The following is a 25,981-nucleotide window of genomic DNA, read 5'->3' on the forward strand; positions in this document are numbered from 1 at the left end:
GTTGCCTTATTTCTTGCACTGAGCAATGTATTTTCAGGAGCAGCCTTTTATGTGGTCTGAGTTTTGGCTGCCCATCCTTGAAGAGCCCTGCAAGTCTGAGTCAAGTTAATGGCTTACAGTGCTGTAGCTGAGTCATTCTGTCCCTCTGAACTGTTAGCAGTGAAGCATATATAATACGTTTTTCTCTGTGGGCTACAGGTAAAGGGTATCAATTTGCACTATGCTTTATTTTGATAAAAGAATAGGTAGTTGCTGGAGAAGCAGTCCTGCTTTCAACCCTTTGTGCTTATATTATATTCTAGTGGTATGTTTTCCTCTTCCATAGTAGTGTTGGTTATAGCAATTTTGCAATCTGAGTCAGATTTTTTTGATTCCAAGGAAATCTAATTGCAAGGATATTTTTCTATTGAATCAGTGAGATCGCATCCATCTGCCTCCTGTGATCCAATAGAAGGCAATTGGTAGAGTTTTGTTGCTGGGGGTATAGAGAGCAGACCAGTTCTTTTGATGGCAATGGGTAGTTGGGTCCACTTTGGGGTTATATGAAGCTGTACTCTTAACATGTGGCAGTGCATGTCATTTTAGCAAGCTGATTTATCTCGGTCACGTGCCTGAGAGCATGATTACCTGTAGTCAGATTGCCACAAGTGTTAAGGCCAAATGCTGCTGTTGGTTTTAAAGGCAGTTGTTGGTGCAAAGTGTTGGGTACAGAAAACTGAAGGCTGCTTCTGAAAAGTGGATGCTGAATTTCTGTGTATCTGCTGCTTGTGAAATGTCAAGGATAGCTGCCTGCCTCATAAACTTGTAGAGATATTTCAACCTGGAAGTGACTTGAGAATTATTCACTTGATGTTTAGCAGCATATCTTTTAAAATGCATTTCACCTTCTGAGTGTGGTTATGGTGTTCGTAACGTGAAGAATACAGTTGGCAGAAAAGAGCTTTCCTGTAGATCAGTCCCAAAGGTTAGGGACTGAAAATTTTGTTAAGATCCATGTGACAAGAAATAGAAAACAGGGAAGAAACAGCATTAGAGAGTAAGTAGTAATTCTTTGTTTCTTCCTGCATTCTGAAGCTTGTTTTCATTCATTTGAAGGCATTGTCAGAGAGGAACTAATTATTGTTAAAAAACAATCAGGTTCTCGTCTTGAATGGGATCTGCCACAGCTGCTGGAAAGAAGCAGTTTCTTTTCAGATTCTTGTGTGTCTAGTTAGAAAACTTGGCCCTTCTTCACTTTCCCCTACCCTGTATCAGAGAAGATTATGCAGTGTTTTTCATAGGGCAAAGTGTAATTATTGATTAATGTGCTGTTACCTAGAGAGTTACACCGAACCGACCAGGTAAGCACGGTGTGATGGGTGTAGCTAAAAGAAAGCAACGGAAGGAGACAAAAAGTCTTTGGTGGGTCAAGTCAAGTAGCAAGATTTGAAAATGAGCTACTACTTGCTGCTGGGCTGTCATATGCTTTGTCAGGTGACATAGATCCAAAGGCTTGTATTTTCTTACAGAATTCTTCCTGCTTTTGTTTCACTCATCCTGACCCTGACTTTCTGTGTGTCCTGTATGTCTGTGCTGAAAGTGGGTGCCTTAACAGGGCAAAGGTTCATCTTGAAAAATCGGGCTGCCAACGGTGCAGTCAGATCTGTGGGTTGCCTCAGACAAGGTTTCTTCCAGCAGATGGCACATGGAGTTTCTTTTAACAGTACCGGCACCCAAATGAAGTAACATAACGTCTACGTATACATCTGTGTGTTTTGCAGATTGCTTGCCTAAGCCAGCCCCAGTGATGTCGGGGAGAGGAGGTGCAAAGGAACATCTCTAGCTTCTTCAGCAAGGTGAGCATATTCTCTAAGATCCTGCTTCCTTTATGTGAGGGATTTTCTTTTGTAATGGGGTAGTGACAGCAAATCGTACTCTTTACAAGTTCTCTTTATTTGGTGGATTTTGTTCTCTCCTATAACTAATAATGATTCTGAAAGAACAGGAGTCTTGTTTTATACTCCAGGGACTTGAGCTGATCAGGCAATGAAAATAATACACTAGCAGCAACTATAATGAAAATAAGTTATTTCGGAGGAAGATGACCATTTATTGTGGGAATACATGATCCAAAAATGACTTTCCAGTCTCTGAGTGCAGTTTGATGCTAGCACAAGTGACTGTAATCCCTGGGGAACCTGTCAGGTTGGACCATCTCCATTCCTCAAGAAATGCTAATTTTCCCTTTTGAATACTGGGTATACTTGATAGTGGATCAGATAGTGACAAATAAGATGTTTATTAATAATAATTTAAAAGTTACATTAGCTCCTGCCTCAGAGATGAGGAAAAATACATGAATTAGGCAAGAAGGTTGACGGTGAGTTGGACAGCAGATACCATGAGAAAAGTAAAGTTTACTGCTCTGTAATGGACCAACTCTGTTCCTGCTCAGTGGGATATCAGTAGCAGTTGTAGATTGATCAGAAGGGACACCAAGAAATCATCTGCTCTGTTTTCCTCTCAAAGCAGAACCATACTCATCTGAGAATCCTGATGAGTGTTTGTCTTGCTTCTCGTTAAAGGCTGTTATAATAGAGATCCTGTATTTCTCCCAGTAATCTATTTCAGTGTTTTCTTATCCATTCCAATACAAAACTTTTTGCAATGGCTAAACTGCCACCTTTCTTACAATTTTGGACCATTAAATCTTTCTTATTGTAATAGACTGTGACAGGTATAGGAGTTCTACCCAGGATAAGTGGAAATGAAGAGCTGTAAGTGGCCCAGCCTTGAGTGATACGTGTAGGAACAGCAGGGTCCTGTAATACCATCTGCAAATCAGTGGTGTTTGCAACAAAAAGAACAGCTTTGGCAGCTCAAAGCCTGCAGGTCTCATGCCTTGCATGTGTCCGACTCGGCTGTCCCGTCGCCTCCAGCTACTCTGCCATGGAATTTGCTCCAGGATGCTCCTTGGAGCCTTCAGTGGAGGTGCTTGAGGGCTGAGCAGGGTCTGACAGCTGCTCTCTCTTGTGACTAAGTGTGCATCTGTTAAGATTCCCAGTGTGAGTTCTCCTGTGAAGTCACCTGAAAGGGAAGAAGGTGTCTCTGTGTTGGTCACAGGAGAGGAGAGGGAGGCGTACATTTCAGAACCTTCTGTTGGCCTTTTGCTAGCCAGGTCTTGGGTTTTGAAGAAAACCAAGACCGTGAATGAGACATAGAATTCTGCAAGATGGAAGTCCAGGTAGGATTCAAGATGCTTGGAATAGCTTCTGTTGCAGAGGAGATACATCATAATATTTACAACATATAATAATAATATGACAGCAATCTGAGTGGTGTGGTTGACACACTAGAGGGAAGAGATGCCATCCAGCAGGACCCTGACAGGCTTGACAGCCCACCCTGACAGGTGGGCCCTTGCGAACCTCATAAAGTTGAACAAGGCCAAGTGCAAGGTCCTGCACCTGGTTCAGGGCAACCCCCAGTATCGATACAGGCTGGGCAGAAAATGTTTTGAGAGCAGCCTTGAGGAGGAGGACTTGAGGATGTAGGTTGATGTGTGGCTCAGTGTGGCCCGGCAGTGTTCATTTGCAGCCCAGAAAGCCAACTGTATCCTGGGATGCACCAAAAGCAGCGTGGCCAGCAGGTTGAAGGAGGTGATTCTCCCTCTCTACTCTGCCCTTGTGAGACCCCACCTGCAGCGCTGTGTTCAGCTCTGGGGCCCCAGCATAAGGACATGGGCCTGTCAGAGCCAGTCCAGAGGAGGCCATGAAGGTGATCAGAGGCTGGAGCAGCTCTCCTGTGAAGGCAGGCTGAGAGGTGGGGTGGTTCAGCCTGGAGAAGGCTCTGGGAGACCTTATAGCAGCCTTCTAGCACCTACAAGAAAACTGGAGAGGGACTTTTTACAAGGGCACTTAGTGATAGAACAAGGGGAATGGCTTTAAACTGAAAGAGGGTAGATTTAGGTGAGATACAAGGAGGAAATTCTTCCCTGTGAGGGTGCTGAGGCGCCGGCACAGGCTGCCCAGAGCAGCTGTGGGTGCCCCATCCCCGGCATGTCCAAGGCCAGGCTGGACGGGGCTGGGAGCCACCTGGGCGGGTGGGAGGTGTCCCTGCCCGTGGCAGGGGGCTGGGACTGGGTGATCTTTAAGGTCCCTTCCAACCCAAGCCAGTCTGTGATTCTATGATTTATTATTGGGTGGGGGTTTCAAGGGTAGTTTTGTGTCTGTAAATAGTACGTTGCTGTAGATGAGTCAAATCAACTGATCCCAGAAGTTATGCTGGAGTCTCCCCTAACTTCTTCCCTCCTTTGTTTACTTTTTGTACTTCATAGTACAATTGCATACTCATTATCAAACATAGGATTAGTTAAAAGTTTCTCGCTTCTAATGCAAATTAGTATGCATCCTTAGATAGCATTACTGAAGCTTCATACTAATGTTATTTATATATATTCCCCAAGCGGGGTTTTGCCGTCTTTCTGGGGGGTCTGTTTGAGTTGGAGGTCACAGTCTCCCACTACCACAATTACCTTTGTGCTACTTTGAATTAATTTTCTGTTGATGTCTGTGGATTGCAACACCCTGGCAGCTTATCTCCTCTTGCAGCCAGAGCTTTTCCTCACTTGAAGGCTTCTTTCTGCGTAACTTAGATAAGTGTTCTTTTCACCATCCATTCTTTGTTTCCTGTCCTTCCCAAGGCTGACTCCCTTGATTAGAAGTAACAACTGTAGAGCCCCCTTTTGGATTTATTTCAGTCCATGACCAATTAATTTTCTTTATATTTAGGTGGAGCTTGAGTGACGCTAGTCATCCATATTTTTGTTACTGATTGGTATCACATGCCCAGTGAGGTACCTTGGAGATGGGTAACTAGAGAATGGAGGTGCACATTGATCCTACAGTGAGATTATTTCATCTGAGGGGAGTAATTTCACCACAATGGTTGGCTCAGCAGCAGACGTCTTTTCATATATTCTTCATTTGACAGCTCCTATGCAGCTTAATCAGCTGGGTGGTACCATCAAGCTCACATTCTTGCATGGAGTGTTGTGCACGGAGCCTGGCCATGGTGTCTGTGCTCAGCTCACCCCGTTACTGCTGTCAGCATGTGTGGAGGTGGCAGGGGGTGCTGCTTGGGGAGCCACGGTAGATTCCATGCATGCCAACCATCCTGAAAGCAGCAACTGTACTTTACTGTAAAAAGCTTTCTGTGATACTACACTCCTGTTAGGTCCCTGTTTTCTCTGCTTTTCCCACACCAGGCTATAAACTTACTGATGCATCAGCTGTGCTACCGATTTAATCGCACCTGAACTCGGGCCTGTGTCAGTGGTAGGGGCACGTGTGCCGTGGGGTGGGAGGATTCATGTGCCATCTGCGTGTCATTTGCATTGCATCTAGCTGCCTCGATCCACTCCTGTCTAGAAGAAAAAGGTGTGTTTCTTCTAGGTTAGGCTTAAATATTAGTGAAGATTTGCAGTTTAAATTCGGAGTTTAACGTCGATACTAGGTTTAATTTGAATTTCTAATCCGAGTTAAAAGCCCACATGACTTTCCCTGTTGCTGTGTGTGCGAAATTAAGTATGTCCCAAGTGACGGCAGGTAAATATTAGCAATTAATGAGAGGCCAGGGGCTCCGTGCAGCTGCCGGAGCGCGGCCCCAGCCTCCCGGCCCGGCTGGCCCCCGGGCTGCCCTGCCCCCGGCTGAGGTGCGCGGCGGCCCGCGGGGTGGCGGCGCCGGAGGGCTGGCAGCGCCCTGCCCAGGGAAGCCGGCTGCCAGCGCCGGGGCTGCGCATCCCCGCGCCCAGCCAGGCGCGGCCGGCCGCCGGCGGGGCCCTCTCCGCTGGGGCGGCAGCAGGCCCTGCGTGCCCGCGGGCGGCGGGGCCCAGCGCACCCCCCGGCGCAGGCCGCGCCCCCTCCCCCGGGCCGGCCGGGCCGCCCCCGCCGGGCCCCGCGCCGCCATTGGTTGCCGAGCCGGGCGGCGGGCGGCGGGGCCGCGCAGGCAGCGAGCGCGGGGCCGGCCTAGCCCAGCGCGGCGGCCGGAGGAGACGCAGCCCCGCACCTCCCGGTGAGCGGGGCGGGGGGCGGGGTGGGTGGCTGCGCCCCGGCGCTCCCCTCGGCCGGGCCCGCTGCTGCGCGGCCAGCGGGACCCCCCCGCCGGGTTCGGAGCCCGCGGGCTGCCGGGCGGCGGCCCCGCATCGTCCTGCCTGTGGGGAAGGGGCGCAGGCGGCCGTGGCCCTGTGAGCCCCTGGGGCAGCCCTGCAGCGGGGGCGGGGGGCGCCGACCGTGGCCCCTCTCGCCGGGCCAGCGCTTACGCGTGGGCTAAGCGGCGGCGGTGCCGAGGGGCTGCCGGTGCGCTCCCGGAATGCCGCCCCTTCCCCCTGGGGAGGCCTGTTTCTGCGGCCCCGGGGGGTCCGGGGCACCATCCCGAGCAGGAGCCTTTGCTGCCGCCCCGGAGTTGGGCCGCAGCGGGCGGCGTGTGCCGTGCTCGGTGTCCCGGCCGTGCTCGGTGTCCCGGCCGCCGCGCTCCCGCCGCCTGGCGCTCCTGCCCGGCAGGCAGGCGGACCTGACACGGACCTGCGGGAAGGGGAAAGGGGAAAGCGGGGGCACGGAACCCGTGAGGAAATGCTTGTGTGCCGTGGGGGAACGCGGCTGGCTTTGTATATAGCTCTGCCCTTCCGAGTGTGTTGCGGCTGGCTGAGCGGAAAGCTTCAGGAATGGTGTTGAGGAGGCCTGCTGCTGCGCTGCCGACTGAGATTCCCCAGTTCTTCCCAGTTTCCTGCACTCCGGCTAATGCTTGTGATGCAGAACCCAATCCACTACCTCAGGCTTCTGAGACCTCCCCGGCTTACTTGCCTTCCGTAGCGTGTGGCTGTTTTGACAGAGCTTTTGCCTGCCTTGGCTTTTGCCTCTGTGACTCCTTCTCTGTTCAAAAAAATACAGCAAAGGGAGCGACATGCAAAGAAACTGAACTACTGCGGGAGATTTCAAAGTAGTTTTGTAATTAGTAACGAACGTTCAGGTTTACAAAAATTGGATTTTGCCCTGCAGTTCAAAGGCATGGCTAATGGGTGTGGGCTTTTATGAGAGTCTTTGCTCCTATAGTTTGATGCAAGGAATTCAGTAAAGGAGAAAACCCAACTGGTATAAACAGAGGGTACTGGTAGGGTTACCTTCTGGAAGCTCTATAGTGAAGAAATTGCTTATTGAATCCTGTTATAGTCCAGTGGTTATAGATTGAATTTAGGATCTTTTTTGCATCTCTTGTTGCATTGTGGTTTCTTTTTAGTTTTTTTGGTGGTTTTTTTACTGTAATTGGTCTTTCTGTGTACTTGAGTAGTGTGAATGTTGGGCAAATTGTGTCTGGGGGTCAGTTTGTCTTCTCTGGCTGCAGTTACGTATGCAGGCTTGGAGGTCAGTGATTCAAATGCTGGATCATAGCTCACAATACTAAAGCCAACATGTGTGAAGAAAGATAATATCTGGATGTCATAGTGTTTCTCATCCTTAGCATTTAAAGCACTAAATGTGATAAGCATCACTGAACTGGCTGTACAGATGGGGAAAATGAGATAGATGCAGGGAAAGAAAGCTGTTATTGCAAGTAACCCACTGGGTAGCCTTTTGGGCTTGGGATCGGTGTTCAGGGCATCTGTGCCTGCAGTCAGTGCTCTGCCATTAGTCTGTGTTGTGCCTTTTGCACAAGCTGGAGTGTGAAAGACTGTGATGCAGACATCCCCGGTTAATGGAGACCTGAATCTGCAAGTGTACAGTGTTACTAGACAAGCTGACCACTTGTAAAATACATAGGGGGGTGGGAAATGCAATAGAACTGCTTTCTCCAAAGCCCAGTCCATTAGTCTTCTGAGGAATAAAAGGCTTAGAGGCATACTGTATGGTGAAGTGTCTTGTGCATTCAGATACGAAGTAAATTGAAATAAGTGAATAAAATGGGATATATATGCCCAGGAGGCAGTAAGCAAGCACAGCATGCAAGTAAACACCAAGCAAATCAGTAGGTATCCTGCTGACAGCTTGCTGTCATTGGAGAAGGAAAATGTCGTGATCTGGATTCTTTCGGAAGCAGAGAGGAATTAAGGTGCTCACAGGCCACGTATATACATCCAAACTAGTTCTTGCTGCACCTGCCAGCAGTGTAGAGGTCTCCAGGTGGTTCCCTTTGCCCTCTCTGGTTGGTTTTGTGCTTAACACGTGAAGCTTCAGAGCAGTTTCTGCAATGCCTGGTATACCCTACAGCTGTATTCATCGGCAGTCAATAGCTGCCTGTGTGTTTAGGTACAGCTGCACAGATCTCAGCCCTGCTGGGTGTGCTGACGGGGATGACTCCTGCCCTCGAAGGTGTAACATTAACTGCAGAGTGTTCCTTCTGGTTTGTGCTCTGATCGCTGGACCTGAATTAAAGCAGCTCAGACTACCTCATATCATATACCTCTACTACTGCTTAACTTCATACTTCCATGATTATAATGTCAGGGTTCACAGAATTAGGAAGATATTGCAGCTGGGCTAAGACAAATTGGATCTGGTTCCTGGCTTCCCAGCTCCGTTTTATAACTTACAGGGTTGAGAGTCCATTCCAGAAACACTTGTAAAAATTTTTAACTGTTTCAAGTACAAATCAAGATTCCCTTCCTTTCTTATCCAAAAGAAAACAGCTTGCGGAAGCGTCTCAGGAAAAAGGGCTGTTTAGCAGCAGTATGTGTATGTACTGTATGAACAGTATAGCACTCGTGGTTGTATCCCTGTTGTTCAGATACAAGCCTGTTGGATCTTAAAATCTTACTGTATTGGCTGTATAGTAGAAAGTTTTTTTAATCAAGTGGTGACTCTTTGAATTTGGATGAATCCCCTTTGCTCTTGGCTTTACCTTTGCGAGAGGGAGCAGGGAGAAGAAAGGAATACATCTCAGTGGGGTAATTCTCAAGTTTGTTTTCAAAGACCATTTGATTCCTTCTTGCACGTTGTACGTTGTCAATCTGTGCGCCATTTTGGTTCAAGCAGACTTTTCTACTGGTGTCTACTCTTTTACAGTTCTTTATAAGCTTTTAAAGAGTTTTTCAGGCATAATGATAATTCTGAATCAAATAGGAAGTTACTTAAACCCATTTGAAAGAGTAATGGAAAAGAACTGGATTGCATCAGAAGGAGAGCAGCTAGTTCTGATGTGTAGGAAGCTGTGAAAGTACAGGTAACTAATGCAACAATGACACATGAGGGGCACTGCAGCGTAAAGACCACAAATATACTACATAGATAATTATCAATGTGGGCCTATTGCCTATGGAAGGATGGATGTGCTTTAAAACTTACATAACAGATTTATCTTTCAGGAGCCTGAAACACCCTATTCTTGTTTGACTGAGGTGCTTTCAGATTCCTTTTCTTTATGAACAGAAGAGGTTGCCTTAGCGGTCAGAGCTGCTACCAGCTTGAAGTAGATAATTCCACCAGCCACCACTGCTCTGTGGCTTGAAAGCTATACATCTCTGTCCCCTCTTTGTTTCTGAATTTTGTGATCTGTTTTATCAGATCACGGTCCGGTTTCCTGAAATGACGGCTATGGGCCAGGAAAACAGAGAATGGTATTTTCTTAGCCATATGGTGTTTGTGCAAAAATAACAGTATTCTGGGGGGTTTCCAAAGCATGCAAAGTGTATGAAACAGAGAATATTGTCCTAAACTGTTTCTGTGGCTTTCACACTCTTTTCTGATCTGTGGGAGTAGGGTTCTGTACTGCATCCTTGTATTAGAGTGTTTGTCTTTCCTTTTGCAAAATATTTTACTGTTCATTTCCTATCTCTTAGTTAGCCAGATACTAGAAATTCAGCAAAAGAATCAGGTAGGAACCTTGGTTATGTGTTGTTGCAGTTCTTGGTTATATGGAAGAAGGTTGTCTCTCTTGCTGTGCCGTGGGGGTATGTCTATTTGCAGCAGAGAGAATATCTTCAGAGAGTATGATATTCTTTTGAAAAGAAATCCCACTTTTTGCAGCATGAAGTTTTTGTTCTTCCATGCTAGTTTGTAGGTCTGGAGAATTTTTGGGTTTTGCGCATGGTAGTTTCTACAGTTGTACGTTCTGTTGAGGAACTGGATACATGCTGTAGCTCAGGCTGGATAGTTACTGCACCAGCTAGCAGCTGATTGCACTAGCTGGCTTTGTGAAGGTATATTGCAGTCGCTTCTGAAGTTGCACTTCTGAAAGCTTGACACCTGCAGTGTCAAGGACACAGGTCTGCCCTAGAGATGAACTTACTTTTTAAAAAATAGTAAAGCTGCGCTGTGCTGGTTGATGTGGGAAAGCACTAAAACCACTCAACTAAAAGTACTGCCTTTAGTAAGCGAACGCTGCCAGCTTGAAGAAAAGGGCCAGGAACGTGAGCTTAGTGACTCAGACTTAAGTGATTCCCCTTTATATTGCCCACTGCAATTATTTCAGTGAATCTCTCTGTTTTAATGCAGGAAAAAAGCATTTGTGTAGATGAGTGCTTATATTGTACTGTATCAAACTCTCATTTTGGACTATGGCTGAAAGGCAGTGTGCTATATAACTCTGTGGAAGGCTGTAAGGCACTTTAAAGGCAATAAAGCTTCAGAGTTGGTGAGTTTCCTATTTAGATTTCAAGGTTTCACCAAAACACAGCTTGGCATTGGCAGGGAGCAGTTCTCTAAGAAGTGTTTATCTTCTTGTGACTCTTGTGAAACTCAGTAGTTTAAAAATTAAAATCTAATTCCGATGGTGTTTCTGGGGGCCGTTTATAGTAATGCAGCTTGCTAAAGATTTCATATAAAAAGTCAGTATGTCTCAAGTACACTCTGGGTGATGGGATAAAGTGCCAGACTACTGGTTTAGCTGTAATTCTGAGAGTAAAACAACTTCTAAACCTGTCTCCAGCTTTCCTTATCACAAACACTTCAAAGTATTCCTTATTCCAGGTTTGAATTTCCTTGCCATCCCCAAGCAAAATTCAGTTTTAATTTTACAAGTGAAAATACATCACTTTAGAACTGTTGTACCCATATATAATCCTGTTTTACGTAGGAATTTTTTAGCAATGTCCTCAAAATCCCTGAAGTTTGAAACCTGGCGTAGTTCAAGTAATTTATCTTGGGTTGTTTTTTTTTTAATACATTCCTAGCTAAATCTGGAGAAAACTGGCTGGGTAACAGAAAGAGACCAGGTAATTACTCTGAGCAATTCTTACCTGGTATCTAAAATATACTAGTAGAATCCAGTTTAGCCATGACCTGTTTGGGATATGACAACGTGCCTCTTGTCAGCGCAGCTTGGCAGGCGTGGGTGGCTGCTGGGAGCCTCTGCACAAGGGTGGTGGTGCTGGGAGGGCATCACTGAGATGTGGTCTTCCCAAGCAGAAAGCTGTTCCGTAGCCACAGGAGGAGACTGCTGTTGAGGAAGAAACCTGCACATTTACAGCATGTTTGTATTTTGTGCTGACTCCCTTATGATGCTTCTCACTGAGTCAGCTGAGACATTTGGATTCAGGTTCTTGTGTCAAAGTCTGCTCTGCGTTCCCTGCTGACAGTGCCACTTTCACAGCTGTATTGGCTGAGTTTGTGAGCATGGATTCTGGCATCGGGTTCAGCGCATCTTTCTCACGTTTCCTTTCATCTCCTCGGCCACCTGCACATCATGAGCACCAAGTTTTCTTTCCTGAAGCCTTTTAGCCTGCCCACAGTGTCAGCATGATGTACTCCCTATTTCTACTGCTCTTCCCACATAGCTTTGCAGCCCTTGTGTTCGCTGTCTCTCGAATCTGTTTTAGAGGGTTCTTAGTCCTACCTGTTGGCTCTAAAAACAAATGCTTTTTACTGGAAGACCATTGTAGCTCTGTAGGAGGTATAGCTGAACATAGGCTAGCCTGCTGGGTAAAAGACCTGCTTGTGTGGAAAGGGAAGCTGGAAGGGTGGACAGAGTAAATGAAGAAAAACTGAGGAGAGGTTTCACACTGCCAGCAATGTTAGTGGGTGTGTCAGCCTGGAGGACACGGGTTACTTGTGGGTCAGTTGGATGGCTAGAAAGCACTGTGATACATCTATGGGAGTGGAAGAGTTGTTACCAAAGAGTGTGGATTTCCAGCACCAGGTGTTCTTTCTAGTTGTTTGTTGCGTTTGGTTTGGGTGCTATTTTTGAGGGCTTTGCCTTCCCTTGTAACCTTGGTTTCATCACTGATTTCTTACAGAGCAAAAAACAGTGGGTGTTGGGAGAAGATATGAATTAGTGATGATGTTTTCATGATGTCCTATTTTTGATGTTTGGCTCAATTTTAAAGTATCCAGCTACCATCTGTAAGCCTTGTACCAGGCAAAACACAAGGCAGCAAACTCTTCATGGAAATCTGTACACTAGTGCTGGATGATTTCGTGCTAGCTTTCTTCCCTGTAATCTTGGTATTAAATCACCTCTTCTGCTTCTTCCTACCAGCAAATGAACAACCCTACAGATTTTTGTCACAAGAGATGTCACCCCTTGCCCTTCCAGCACTCTTCCTTTTTGAATGAGTAATGCAAGAATATAGGCTTGCAGAAGCCACTGAGGAAAACAGGAAACAAAAAGAAAAAAAGTAGTTTGCAGGGAAGGGAAAGAATAATATCCCTCATTTGTATTTGTATTGCAGCAGGCTCAGTCTTGATTAAAGACTTTGAACATCACAACAGCATGCCAATTTTGGCTTCCTCTTTTAGCAAAGGATATAGTGAGTGGAGGTTCTTGGCAGCATCCCTTGACAGTAAACACAACTGAAATCAACTTGTATGTTCTAAATTGGTCTGGCAATAATACAAAATTGTGAATAAGTAATGTAAATAACATAAAAATTAAGTATTTTAAATAAGCTTGGTGTAACTTATTAGCAGTCATATTTTTTGTTTGTATTATTTCCTCCAAATCTGGCTGTCAGGCTTTCTTCACGTTAGATGCCAAGTAACAGGAACCAGCCATCTTGTTGTTCTCTGTCACCTGTCTTTCCACATCTGGCATGAATAACATATTTTTTGCCAGGTGCTTGCTTGATACTCATGGTGTGTTGTACACCAAAAACAATTAGGAGGACACTGGGAGTAGGATGGAGGGAGTAAGTTTCTACTGAAGCATTTTTAATAGCTCACTGTATAAATCTGCCGATATAAATGATTGCCTTAGTGGGAATTAGAGAATATGGCAGGTTAAAAAGCTGTTTAGAAACCAAAACAAACTGCTCTAGCATGACAGGACAGATTTTAGACATAAGATGCTTCCTGGCAATAGGCCAGAGCATAATCCTACCACACAGTGCTGCGGACAGGCTAGAGGCCGTGACTTCTGAATCCTTACTGATTTCATCATTTCAGGCAAAGCACGCTGCTGAGCGTACTGACAGCAACGGTCCCCAGACAGCAAGCGTGAGGGATGTGTTTTACCTCTATGGATCATACTGCCATCCACCTCAATGTTCTCTCATCCCAGCTCCAGTTAAAAGCAAACCTTGTTTTTTGCTCCACAGCTACTGCTGCAATGCAGCTTCCTGGAGAGGGACATAGGATTACACAATCAGAGTGTGCTGGTGGAGGTAGGAAAGCAGAGGATGAGCTTGGCTCAGATGAATTCCACACTCCTTGTTTGCAGTGCAGTTTTCATCAGGTAATGGAGTTACAGGGGTGAAAAATCTTCAGTTTGTTCCATGGTTTGGGCAGTGGGTATTGTAAGGGGCTGGCATAACTGCTGTAACATGATGCTTCTGCCTTGGCTGTTGTAAAAAGCAGCTGAAGAAAAACAATAGAAGGGCTAGCTTGTGTTGCTAAGAGAGGGAGTAGAGGCAAATGGAGGTAATGACAAGCAGTGCCAGGGATTCATGACGTTATGGGGCCTTTGTCTGAGAAGAACTTTCATGATACCAGCAACCATCTGTGCATTGCAGTAACTATAGCTAACAAATCTTGTGCTGCTTTTTGTCAAATTATGAAATCCAAAATGCCGGTTCTTTCGGAAATGCCTTTTAGCAATTGCAGGAGATCAGTGACTACTTGCTTAAATTCTCATCAGTAATCTTTATTTTTCCTTGGCCAAGAAGGTGGTTGGAAAATATGTCTTATGATGCAACCTGTAAGATTCCTGGTGTTAATTTATTCATAAAAACTGGACCATTATGTGATCATGAATTATTTCAGAGTTTGTTCTTGTGCTTCTCTGTAGGTTTTGGTGTAGCAGAACTTTGCTCAGTCAAAATGGTAGGACTGATGATGAACGTGGGTTCATGGGTAGGGGATGTTTCAACAGTAGGAATCTCTCTGGTGAGGATGGAAGACTGAGCCATCCAGGTGACAGGGGAGCTAGATGAAAGTGGAGTTCTTCAGAAAAGAGGCTAAGATGATGCTACTACCTTTGCTTACCCAAGGTTGGTTGGGTGACACTATACATCATTTCTAGGTGCAACACTTGCATAAAGTGTATTTTTTTTTTTTTTTTTTGCAGAAAATACATCAGGAAAATTGTGTTCCAGGATGATCTGATAAAGGATGGGAAACAGCTCGCAGGTCCAGTTTTATTGTTCTGAATGGAAAAGGGAGGAGAAAGGGACTGTTGCATCTGGTCAAAATCCATATGCAGCCTTGCATAACTGGTGCTCTGCTCTGGCTGATAAGCAAGCTTTGCAGCCACATTCCTCTCATCTGTTGGGAAACTTCAATCTCTTGGTTATCTCTTTCAGCTACTGTCACTAGTTAACAGCAGAAAGGGAAAGGGGCAGCTTGAGATAATACTGACACAGTGCTTCTGAAGAGTAACAAAGCATGTGATTTTGTAACTTTTATGAAGAATTACCTGATTACTGATAAATCCTGTAGTTGCATCCATAATTTTGTGAAGGAGCAGAAAAATTTGCCTTTTTTTTTTCTTCTTTTTATGAGCTACTAGAACAGTGCTCTGTTGGGGCCTCTTGAGAGGAAGAGGTTAAGTACCACTGAAGGAGGATGGAGGACAGTGCTCTGAAGGGAAGCACTCTGCTGTCCCACTGTGCTAGCACTGCTTACTTTCATAAGCTATCCTTAGAAAGATAAACATTTCCTTTAATAGATTTTTGTTAAATAAATAAACAAGCCATTTAACCTAACTTACTAGCTCCTTGTTCTGTACTGACTGTGTTCGTCCTGGAATAACTTGGGGGAGCTGCTTAAAATTACACTGGCTTATCTTACGCAAGACTTACCTTGATCTCTTTTTGATATGGCAGTCATTCCTAGTATTTGTTAGTGCCTTTGTGGCAATACTGTAGTTACAGAGGCAGGCTTGCCTGACAGTGCTAAAAGGGAGGATAGCTGCTGCCCCACGCCACTGGACAGTTCAGGTTCAGGTGCCTTTCTTTGCCCTTGTTACAGCATTTTTGTGGTATTTGACAGAAAGCCCCATCTTCTATCTGTCCCAGCATGCTAAGGCTAGTGGTATTGCCAGCTTATTTGTTACTTAGTATTCGTCATTACAAGCTGTATTTGCAGAATGTTTCCTTGCAGCACCTGTGGATGTTCCTTAGGGGATATTGGCAGAGCTGCAGGACGTCCAGTGGCACTCTTGGTTGCTGGAAATGGGTAGAGCCAGCACAGAGCTGCTCTGAAATGGTTTGTGTGGGAGGTGAAGTGTGCGGCACTGACACTGGCTGGCGATGGCGTGGACACTGGCTTTGCGTGCTTCTTGCAGGGCTTCAAAACATGCTTGGAGTGTGGATATTCCAGATACTTTCCATTCCTGCTTTTAGTTTGTCTGTAATTCCAGTCCAATGGGCCTTCTCCTTTATGAAATGGAAGTAGTGGGTATCATCTGTGATTCCAGAAGCAGCTAACATAATACCATGGGTTTGTGTTCCCATTCCCAACTTGTGCAGTCTCTCTGAGCATCACAGTTACATGAGAATTCCTTCAACAGTTTCTTGATTCCAGGTCCCTCTTTTTCTGACCCCAGCAACTATGCTGGACTTGCTCAACCCGTAATAGAAATATTTGTAGCAGCCTTCCCAAATCTGCCCAACACTTTTTAACTATCTAGATGTGACATATGGAATCTTCACATTCATGTGATTCGTAGCTTGTGTGTACCACCCCGAAAAAACAGCACTCAGTCTCTTATGTGGGTGTCAGTGTTACCATGAGAGTAGAGCGTGGAATATGGATGTACCTTGATGAGACTTTACCAGTGAGTTTAGCCATTAGCACACTTAATAAGGCCTAATTCACCTCCTCAAATTTGTGACCAGGTATTTAGTACTTGTGTGAAATGTTGTAATGCAGCAGCTTCATAATTTTTGTCAAATAAGTAAAATATAAGGAGTGAATAAGCACAGTTTATGCAGTAGCCATGTGTTGGTAACACTCAGGTTTTGATACCCTTCAGTGAGTCTTCCAGCTACAAGTTTTTCTACCTTGCTTGTAATTCAACAGGGTGCTTTGGCTCATGTACAGCTACAGTTTTGTGAATGGGCCTAGTGAAGTAAAAGGGACCGCTTGAGAAATACGTATCTTGCTGAATCATGCTGGCACTAGTTTCTTTGTCCATCTGTAGCCCAAAAGTAATTTTCAAGACATAATAGGGAATTTAGCCACAGAGTCTATTGATTAACACTGTGTATGCATCTGTGTTCCCTTAACTGTTCTGAAAACTGCCCAGCTGCTGTTCTTTTTAACCTATTGCCTGAAGAAACGGGCGAAATAATAGGACTTTTGAACAGTAGAAATTTATAGTAATTGTACTTAATTCCTATATCCCTCTCCTTCTGAATGTGAAGTGCTCCTATTTAATGTGAATTGAAGTAGTTGGCATCTGAAGAACAGACGGGGGTGATCTCACTCTCCCTGTATCGGTGTAAGTTACTGATTTGTAAGTAATGCACATGCAGTTCACATGTGCCCATGCACACATGCAACCTCTGACTTTTTAAGCTGAGTGTCTGCCCACCAAAAGAAATCCCTTGGTGTTAGTAGCATTGATTGTGGTGAATTCCACCCTGTTCATGAGGCTTTTTACTTCTTCCAGAGAAGAAAAACTACCTCTCTACACTTAGTGTAATGTTACTGAATGCGCTAGGGTAGGAAGCAGTCTTTTGACGAGCCGTAGATGGGAAAAGCTGCAATGTGTTGGGGTTCCTGCAAAGAAGTACTTTCCATCCAAGATAATTTTGTTTAATAAGTTTAGCCTCACCTCATGTAGGCTAAGGTTGCACTCAGCAGAGGCACAAGAATTTGCCCTTTAGGAGTCATAATCCTGATTACTCGCTGAATAAGTATAGTAATAAATCGCCAGTACAAGGCATTGTCTTTGTATCCGATGTTTTATATGTGGTGAATGTAAATACCTACAACTTTTCTCAGTCCTTTCCCCTCTACTTTGTGATGTGTCCCTGTGCTAACCATCTGAAGAACAGGATTATTGCACTTTCTGTGATATATTAGCAGTTAACAAGCTCAATATAGAGTCAGCAGTTTGTTTTACTGTCTGGCAACCAGTACAGGCCAGTTTAAATATGTCATTTACAGTCTGTGTATGTAACTAATAACAGATTTTAAATTATGAAGAAGGTGAGGGATCAGCTTCAGTCTTTAATTTGGATCAAATCAACAGCTTGGTACTTAGGAGTAGTATGGTATCTGTCTTATAAATGACTGCAGTCTGGGTGCCTTTCTTGACAGCCGCTAGTACTCACGTGGGATCCCAGGCAAAGGAGAAGGGAACCGAAACAGGGTTAGCCACATCTGATTCCCTTCCTTGTTGGTGTTAATGGCATTTTTGTGAGCAGTTTGGATGGTGATCAGTTGTCCATTTTGTGTAGAAGGCTCTGGAGAGCAACATGGTGACTTTAAACCATGTACTCCTGCAATGGATACAAATCGGTTGTGTGGATGCTGACATTGCATCTGTTGGTGCGTAAATTATTTGTGTCAGCATAATGTTACAATGGAGAGATACTGCAGGTGTGTTTGGTCTACCTGAATGACTTTCTGTCCCTCATCATTCCTGTATTAGCACAGTAATCATCACAGCATCCTCCTCAAACAAATAAATACTGCTGCTGTTGCTGCACTGAGAAGGTGGAAGGAGGCACAGTGCTGTAATGGCAGCATAAACTGGAGTTACTGAATTGCGAGGGACCTTTGCTGCTTCCTATAAGCACTGTGTCTTCTCTCTTTGTTGCTTGCTTCTGGTATCACTCCTTCCTCTGTCTGTGGTAGACCCTTCCTTGCACTTTGCTGTGCTTGTGCTGAGCCAAGGCAGCACAAGTCTCAGGCTCGCTCTGGTTCCCAGGGACCAGGCTGCTGCCCCGTCTCCCCCCTTGCAGCCCATGGTAGCAGGCTCTGTGGTCGCAGCCCCTGGGGCCTTAGGCAAGCACCCTGCCACAGCGTCGTGTCCCTTGCTGGAGCCCACATGCTGGAGCCCACAGGAGGCAGAGCGTGAAGCAGGTCCCGCAGCTGGGGTCCGGCCCTGGCTCCCTGCTGCAGTGCAGCCCAGCACCCTCTCCTCTGCTCGAGTCGTTTGAATGCCCTGATTACTGAAGTGGGTAAGTCACCACCCTGCTTGTAATAATTACAGATTTCCTCTGTGATTTTTCACTCCTCTGTTGCCACAGCAACCATGCAGTGGCTCAGCCGAAATGCTGTTACAGGGATTTAAATGTGAAGCAGCTCAGCCTTTTTCTGCGCTCTGGCACATCTTCCCTTTTGCCCCCTGGCACCATGGCAACCTGGCGATGGCATCCCTGCCTCAGCGATGGCACCCTGGCCTTTCCCTGCATCCACGGGCCTGAAGGGATGCTGCTGTTATTCTCTGTGCATGTCTGGGTCTCCCCCGTTCCCCGTCTCATCCCCTGTGTCAAGCGGCGCATGGCAGGAGGTGGCGTTAGGATGTGTGCTGGCTGTTGTACTGCCTGCGCCTGTGCGCAACCTGAAGGAGCTGAACTGATCCAAGGTCATTTTATAACAGTTGTGTGCCCAGGTGTCACTCTCGGGATATTTGCAAGCCAGAGTAAAATTAAGGGGTTTAAAGGCAAAACCTGTTCTTCAGCTTCTAATGTACCTTTTCAGACATTAATACAGTCTGGCTCTGCATCTCAAGGATTTGTTTTCTGAAACCTGCGGAGAACACGTTCAGGTGAATTCAGACTCCCAGGGGTGTGAGCTGATGGGCTGCCTCCACATGCCAGAGGTACTGGGGTAGCAAGGGGCAGAGCCAGGGGATCACAGTTTGAGGCAGGTTGGGTATTACTCTCCACTGGGTTTGACTGAGCACAGGGTATAGCTTGCAGGAGCTGGTTTCATTAACCTTCATTAACTGGGGCATCCCCCCCAGCTAAGCTGCAGGGTCACGGCTCGGGGTTTCCTCTGGGTAATGCCTGTTCTCGCTGCTGGCAGTCGCGAGCGGCTGCTGGAGGGAGCGGACAGCAATGGCATTTCTCATGAGCACAGCCGACAGCAGCCTACTCTAAAGTGAAGGAGAGAGCGGCATTTTCAACCAGCAAGCTGGCTGCGAGGAGTTCTCATCCAGGTCGTGTAAGTGCCTTTGGCTTGTCCCGGCATGGGGGGTGGGGGGGAGGTTAGCACAGGCTTCAGCCGAGCTTGCAAGGGCTGTGCGTTCGTGCTTTCTGTTCAGAGGTGGATGCGTGTCGTATGTAGGTGCAGGCATGTGTGATGTTAAAACGTCCCTGTCATGGCTATGCATGATTAGCTGTTGCCTGGTTTGTTTGCTGGACCCCTTGTAATAGAAATCTCCTCCATGCGTCTGCTTTTCTGTGTCCTCGGCTGGAATGGGGGTCACCTTGAGAAACCGGAGTACTCACTCCCATTTAAGATGCTTCCCTTGGTTTGGTGCAGGCTGCCTCCAAGTGAGCTATTTTATGACTTCAGGAAGCAGAAGAATAAATTGTGCTTTTACAGTACATTTTATTTGATGCTATTTATCTATCTATTTTCATGACCTCTGAGAAGGCAGTGGTAGGATGCTGAGAAATAAAATCTTACAAGGAATATAACTCAATTTCCTTGGCTGAAGCTCCACTTGAGGGTATTTTGCAATACTTTAATTTTTCCAAAGCTACAGAACACTTGTGGAGCAACTAATGTGAAAAGCAGGCTGTATCATCTAAGCTGTTTAACCCGATGAGAGCTGGACTGTTTTGATGTGGGAAGCGTGTGGAAATTAACAGGCATGGTTTGGATATGTTGCTGCCATCTGCATTTAAAATAATGAATTCAAAATATGCAGGCTTGAAGAGAGGTTCTTATGCATAGCTTACTAGTAAAGTTCACTGAAATATCAAAGTGCGATTTCTTTCAGTGGGAACTATTAAGGAATGACAAACTAAAATAAAATCTTAAAATTTTCATCTGCCATTAGTTTAGCTGTGTTTGGTTTTTACCAACACTTACATACAGTTATGCCATTCATGTAGGTATTTTTAGCTGTGGATCTAGAACTGGCCCAATTTCTAACAGATGCTTTTTTGACCCCGTTTTTTCTTTTCCTGAGACAATGTATTTCTTTCACAGGCAAAGTGTAGGCACATCTCATCCTAGCTTACCTGTTCAAATAGTTCTTGAATCAAAAATGAGCAACTCAAAAAGTTCCATAGGTCACCTGAATCCTAATGTGCTATAATCACAATGTTCCCACCTGTATTCATTGGATTATGGATCAGGAATCTTTTCTTCGTCCAATATTTGTTGGAGAGGGGGTAAACAGAGACCAGGGCTGAAGGATTTTTGTATTAAAAAAAAAAAAAAAAAAAAAAGTTCATATCCAACCACCAAACCCTGTTTAGAGGATATCTAAGGAGGAGAACCTGGACACATGAGTGTAATGACATTTCTGACTGTAGGTGAGTTTTAAAACTTGATGGAAGGACTGAAGGTTTCTGTTCTAGCTTTGCTGCTGGTTCAGCTCTGACCTGGTTGTTGGTCTCATGTAGGTATCTCAGGCAGGTGTTGCCATGTCACGATGGATACTGTACAGTACTTCAGTACTTCCAAGCCACAGCTGTGAGGTTTTTGTCCCGTGTGTTGCATCTTGCTTGGGGCTTTTGCTGCATTTTTCAGAACAGACTGACTTGAATGCCAGCTGAAGGTGGAGTGAGAGAAGGCAGCTGTGCAAAAAGCCAGTTTATTAGGGAAGACTTACACTGTTGTGTGCAATATTTACTGTTTTGTCGAGACTTAAAGGATGAAACCAGTCTCCCCTTTTCTGTTTTTCTGAACAGTAGTGGGAGTATTTGATCCTGTTGGTGTCAATAAATAAATAAGCAACCATGAATAACAGACACTTGAGTTTTACTTGTAACTATGACAACTGTGTCCTTGACAACTTAAGTACAATCATGGAGTTTCCAATTACATCCTGTTCTACACAAAGCCATTATGGTTATTAGAGACATAAACAGCAAAAGCAACTGTCAGCTTGTGTTTTCTGGCAAAATCCATTTTGGTGGTGGGTACACGTTTCCATTTGCAGACTGCTGTTTCTGGTTTTGTTGTCAGTGTTGCTTAGCGGGAAATGCCTTGGCGAGCTGCACACTCCCAAGGGCAAGCAAACCTGCCGTTCATTGGTGACAGTCACATTTTGCACTGACTTTTTCAGCTGCTGCCTCTGAAATTGCGCCAGAAAAGTGCTCGAGGGTCTCCTCCTGATGTGTGGGTTGTCCCGTAGACCCAGCAGACTTACACAGAATGTCTTGGTCACTGTAGTGATCCCGATATGTGGCCTTGATGCTGTGGGGTGCTTGTAACCACCTTGGCTTTTGATGTATGAGGCTGTGGCCTTTGGTTGACCAAGTTGGTTGAAGAGCAGCTTGTCTCTTTTCTGTGCCATCCCATGAGGATGGTGCTAGGTACTGTTCTTCCTGAAGTCAAGGGTTTTGCCTTTGTTTTGTGCTGAGTTTGTAGAGGTGCTGGATGGAAATTTTAATGCCAGCCTTATATGAACACTACAGGCAAATTTTCTGACAAGTCCCACTTGACAGGACTTTCCTATTCCCGTGATGATTTAAGATAGTCTTAGTCTAGCCATCACAAGGAATTCTTGATGTTACTCTAACAAACTTCTCTTGCAAATGATGTTGTAAGAGAATTAAAAAAATTTCAGAACTATACCTTTGAAAAAAACCCACCCTGTTGAATTAAAAGGACCCGCTGTATTTCATTGGGTGCACTCAGGCTTTCATAACTACATAGTCTATATTGAACTCTTAACTCTGCTTCTGGGACCAAGTGAATTGCAGTTAAATACATCATCAACATGCTGACAGGCTTCTTTCTTTACTTTGCTGTTTGGCACATTTAAGTGGCTAAAGCAGTAAGTCAGGATTTCTAATGTCACCCTCCGCTCCATCAATAACAGCTGGTTAAGTCATGCAATTTTTTCCTGCTTTGATCTATTCGATGTGAACATTCCCTGTCTCCCCAAAGGAGAGTGTGGTGGTACTTAAGCAGTGCATTTTGGAACAGCAAGTGCTGTATATGTTGAATCTTTTTATGTAAATACCATGATGACATTAGGTTGCCTTGTTCTTTTGCAAATGCAGACTAAGGAAGGGCTCGATTATAGTTAAAGGATGACAGACTCTACTGTCTTCCACCTCACCCATGCTTCTATTTCTTTGTGAAATTGTGCAGATATTCTGGACTCTGGGATCTCCTTGAGCTGTTTTTAGAAGTCAAATACTTGAGCTGCACCACCAAAGTCATGAAAGATGCTTGTTCATGAACTCTGCAAACCAGGAGACTTGCCCCCTTTTAACAACAGCCTTGGATTCATTCATTTATTTATGTATTTATTTTAAAGACAAGGCCCTTCAACTCTGTTTTGTGGGCCCCAGACACAGAACGCTATCTGCCAGAAGTTCATGAAGATGATAAAAAATGAGTAACAGGACTCCCAGGAGTTTATGGGGTGTAGAATGTAGGACTGGTTAAGATTTTTCCTTCTAACTTGTCGTGTTGTTGCAGAAGAAGAGATGACAGGACTTGGGCAGCGTAAATGAGGCTGGAAAGCTTGTCCCTGTTGAGCTCAGAAGCTGCAGTTCCATCCGGCTGTGGTTTTGGCAGCTTTTTTATCTTTCATCTCTTTCAGAATTGCTTATCGCAACTCTGACTTGGTGTACAGCAGTCACTGCTTATGTGACGGGAGCTGTGATTCATTCTTCTTGGTGCCCGTGTCCTGGCCCCGCTATCCAAACTCTTTCCAGCTTGCCTCTGATATATTCCAGTCTGATTCTCTTCCAGAAAAGCTCTTTGAAGAGCCCTGATGTGCAGGTATGTGAGCATTGTGGAGGTTAGAAAAGGAGAAGCAAGAGCTCGTGGGAGATAAAGTCTTAGTGGTCCAGTTTTTTGTGTTATCACGTTGTGGGTCTTTGAAACAGTAGCTGGACTCACTGTCCTGTGAAGCCAAGGAAACTAACTGTTAATTCCAAAAGAAACTCAGCTTTGCAGTGTTTTCCCGCTTCCATCCAGCATGGCTACCTGAGTACTGCCAGGCTTTTCAATATTGCTCTTTTGTTCTAGTCACAGGAACTGTAGCTGACTCAGTCTCTCAATTTGCAGTTTCTTCCACTGTTAAAAAAAACCCAAACCAAACGGATGCAGAAAACGCAGTGTCAAAGCATGCTGAGCTGTGAACTGAAGAGCCTTCTCGCCTCTTTGAGAAACACCCTATCTATACCAGCTCACCTCCAGGATGCGAGGGAAGGCTGGAGTGTGGGAAGGGTGGGTTTGCTTCCAGGCGTAAAGCTGGGGCTGCCTGTGGGCTCCCCACGGAGAAGGGAAGTGTCCACGGCAGTCTGCAGGGTGGCAGAGCGCCAGGGCCTGGGGCTGCTGCCCCTGCGCCCGCCAGCAGACCCTGCACAGCTCGCAAAATGGGTAAGCCTTGCAGTGTTTACACATCGAGATGGATCCAAGCAAACAGGACTAAAAGATGGTTTGAGATGTTTTAAATTTCACCATTAACACATAGCATGACAATACCCTTGTTGCTGTGCATCACAGAAAAGTCAAGCAAAGGAGAACATCAAAAAAAGGAATGAATTCGCCTTTACCTCCCTGCTCCCCAAATACATACTGTGAAGGCTTGTGGAGTAATTGCCCTGTGCAGCTTGTGCTGCTGTTTCTAAGTCGCTTAATTGTTCCTGGTTAAATGGGTTTGGAGCAGCTGAGGGACAGATGCATGTGCCCTCGTGAATTTAAAACAGGCTTCTGTGTCTTTGGCATGAGTTGCAAGATGGAGATGCAAATCTGCAGTGCTAACTTTGCATCCATGTCCTGCAGTGTCTCTGTTTCACCTCTTACCTTTGCATCTGTCCCAAGGATGCTTTGAGGGAGGTTTTTACAAGCTGCAGTCTGAAACACGGATGTCACGCTGCATTAGTTTCCCTGCTAGCAAGCTAGAATTTAACACAAACTGCTAGTTCCTATATTTTCACTCTTGTATCTGGATCAAGCCCTCCTGAATATTGGGGTCCCCCTCATTTTTTTTTATGTTTTCCAGGGGTTCCTCCTAAGAAACATTATCTTACAGATTACACGCTCATGGAAACAATGCATCTTTATATGTTCACAATACCCTGCTGCTGCTGAATGGCTGTTGTCGTTCCTAGTAACTAATTTTGCCTGTCAGAAATAATCACTCAGTATGGGATTTTAAGAGTTGCTTGTTTTTTTAAAAAAAATGCATCCAGTTTCGCAGTGTGCATTTTAAAAAATTCACATATCCTTATGTTTCATGTGCTTAATAAACTGTACTGAGCTTCCTCTTTGAAAATAATTTTTCTTACTGAAAGAATGTGACTGAGTTACACTATATTTGCCAATGCATGTGTTTTATGTAATGCAGTTACATACAAAAATATATGCAAGTATATCTGAAAATTAATGTATTGAACATTCACTTCAGAATAGTTGTTTTGTACGGTCATCTGTAATAATGGTCTTCTCCGACTCGGTTGCCGTTAGAGGAAAAATGTTTAGGTAAGACACTTTTATGAATCTCTTTTTCTGGAAGAGTCATTTCTTTAAGGTCTAAGGTAACTAGCATTTAATCACATATTTACTCCAAACATTATCCTTCAAATCCCCTATGCAGTCTGATATCTGAAATCAGTGGCTGTATTTTGCCTTGATTTTAAAGATCTGAAACTGTGTGCAGTTGCTCTGAAGCAGCAGTGGTGATGAGCGAGGCTTTGCTGTTGTTTTGGTGTGTGCATGAGAGCAGAGTTCTGCTGGCTTGCAAACTGCCGCTGCTGCTTGCAGTGCTTGAAGAAGATGGGCCAGTGGGAATTGATCAAGAGATGGATTATGGAGGCAAAATTCAATTGGTTATTATAATAACCAAATAATACGTTCTTAGACAAATATACCAATCACATCAGCTGATCTCCTGTGAGAATTTGTGTGTGTAATGAAGATGGAAAAGAAGTTGGTTTTAGTTATACTCACATGTGATATTGCATGATTTATTCTGACTCTGGACTAGAAAATGATAAAACTTTTTATATAACCTGTCAAGGAAAATTAGGGCTATGCTACTTTGGTTTTAAACCTCTCACAACTTTTTTTTTTTTTTCCTACGAGTATTTCAGAAAGCCAATACCATTTCCAAATGTATTTTTGAGCCTTTTATGAATACTGTATTTTGACCATTAAAGGACTTAAACAGTAAAGGATAAAATAACATTCTGGGAGCAAACACATAGGAGTGGTTCACCTAGGGAAGGAAGAGTAGGTACCACTGGAGGGACCCCTGGATGCTACTGGGTACAACCATGTAGTGTGACTGGAAGGGATGTTTGATTTATATTTAAAGAGGCATCTTATCATTGTGGGGAAGGCAGATTAGACAGTTGGTAGCAGAGCACCCACGGGAGATGCCTGAAGGGGATGAGAATGATGAAGCGAACCTCGGTGGGCTGTTTCAGCCTTCTGTCATTGGGTATGTTTGCACTGCTCCATTTGTTAGCTCCTGCAAA

General features: G+C 45.0%; 1 protein-coding gene across 2 annotated transcripts in view; it reads left to right on the plus strand.

Annotated features, from left to right (window-relative positions):
- The first annotated feature begins 5,896 nt into the window (after positions 1-5,896).
- The window catches only part of ABAT (4-aminobutyrate aminotransferase), a 57,482-nt gene continuing 37,397 nt past the window's right edge, over positions 5,897-25,981 (plus strand). Inside the window, exon 1 of one of the 2 annotated variants that reach the window (XM_055710107.1) lies at positions 5,897-6,051. The gene's annotated coding sequence lies outside the window, so the exon portion shown is untranslated. Of the gene's footprint in view, positions 6,052-19,410; positions 19,524-25,981 lie in introns of those variants that run through there. The other variant, XM_005441525.4, reaches the window with a different exon arrangement.

Source organism: Falco cherrug, chromosome 4 (assembly GCF_023634085.1).
Source record: "Falco cherrug isolate bFalChe1 chromosome 4, bFalChe1.pri, whole genome shotgun sequence".
Taxonomy (NCBI): domain Eukaryota; kingdom Metazoa; phylum Chordata; class Aves; order Falconiformes; family Falconidae; genus Falco; species Falco cherrug.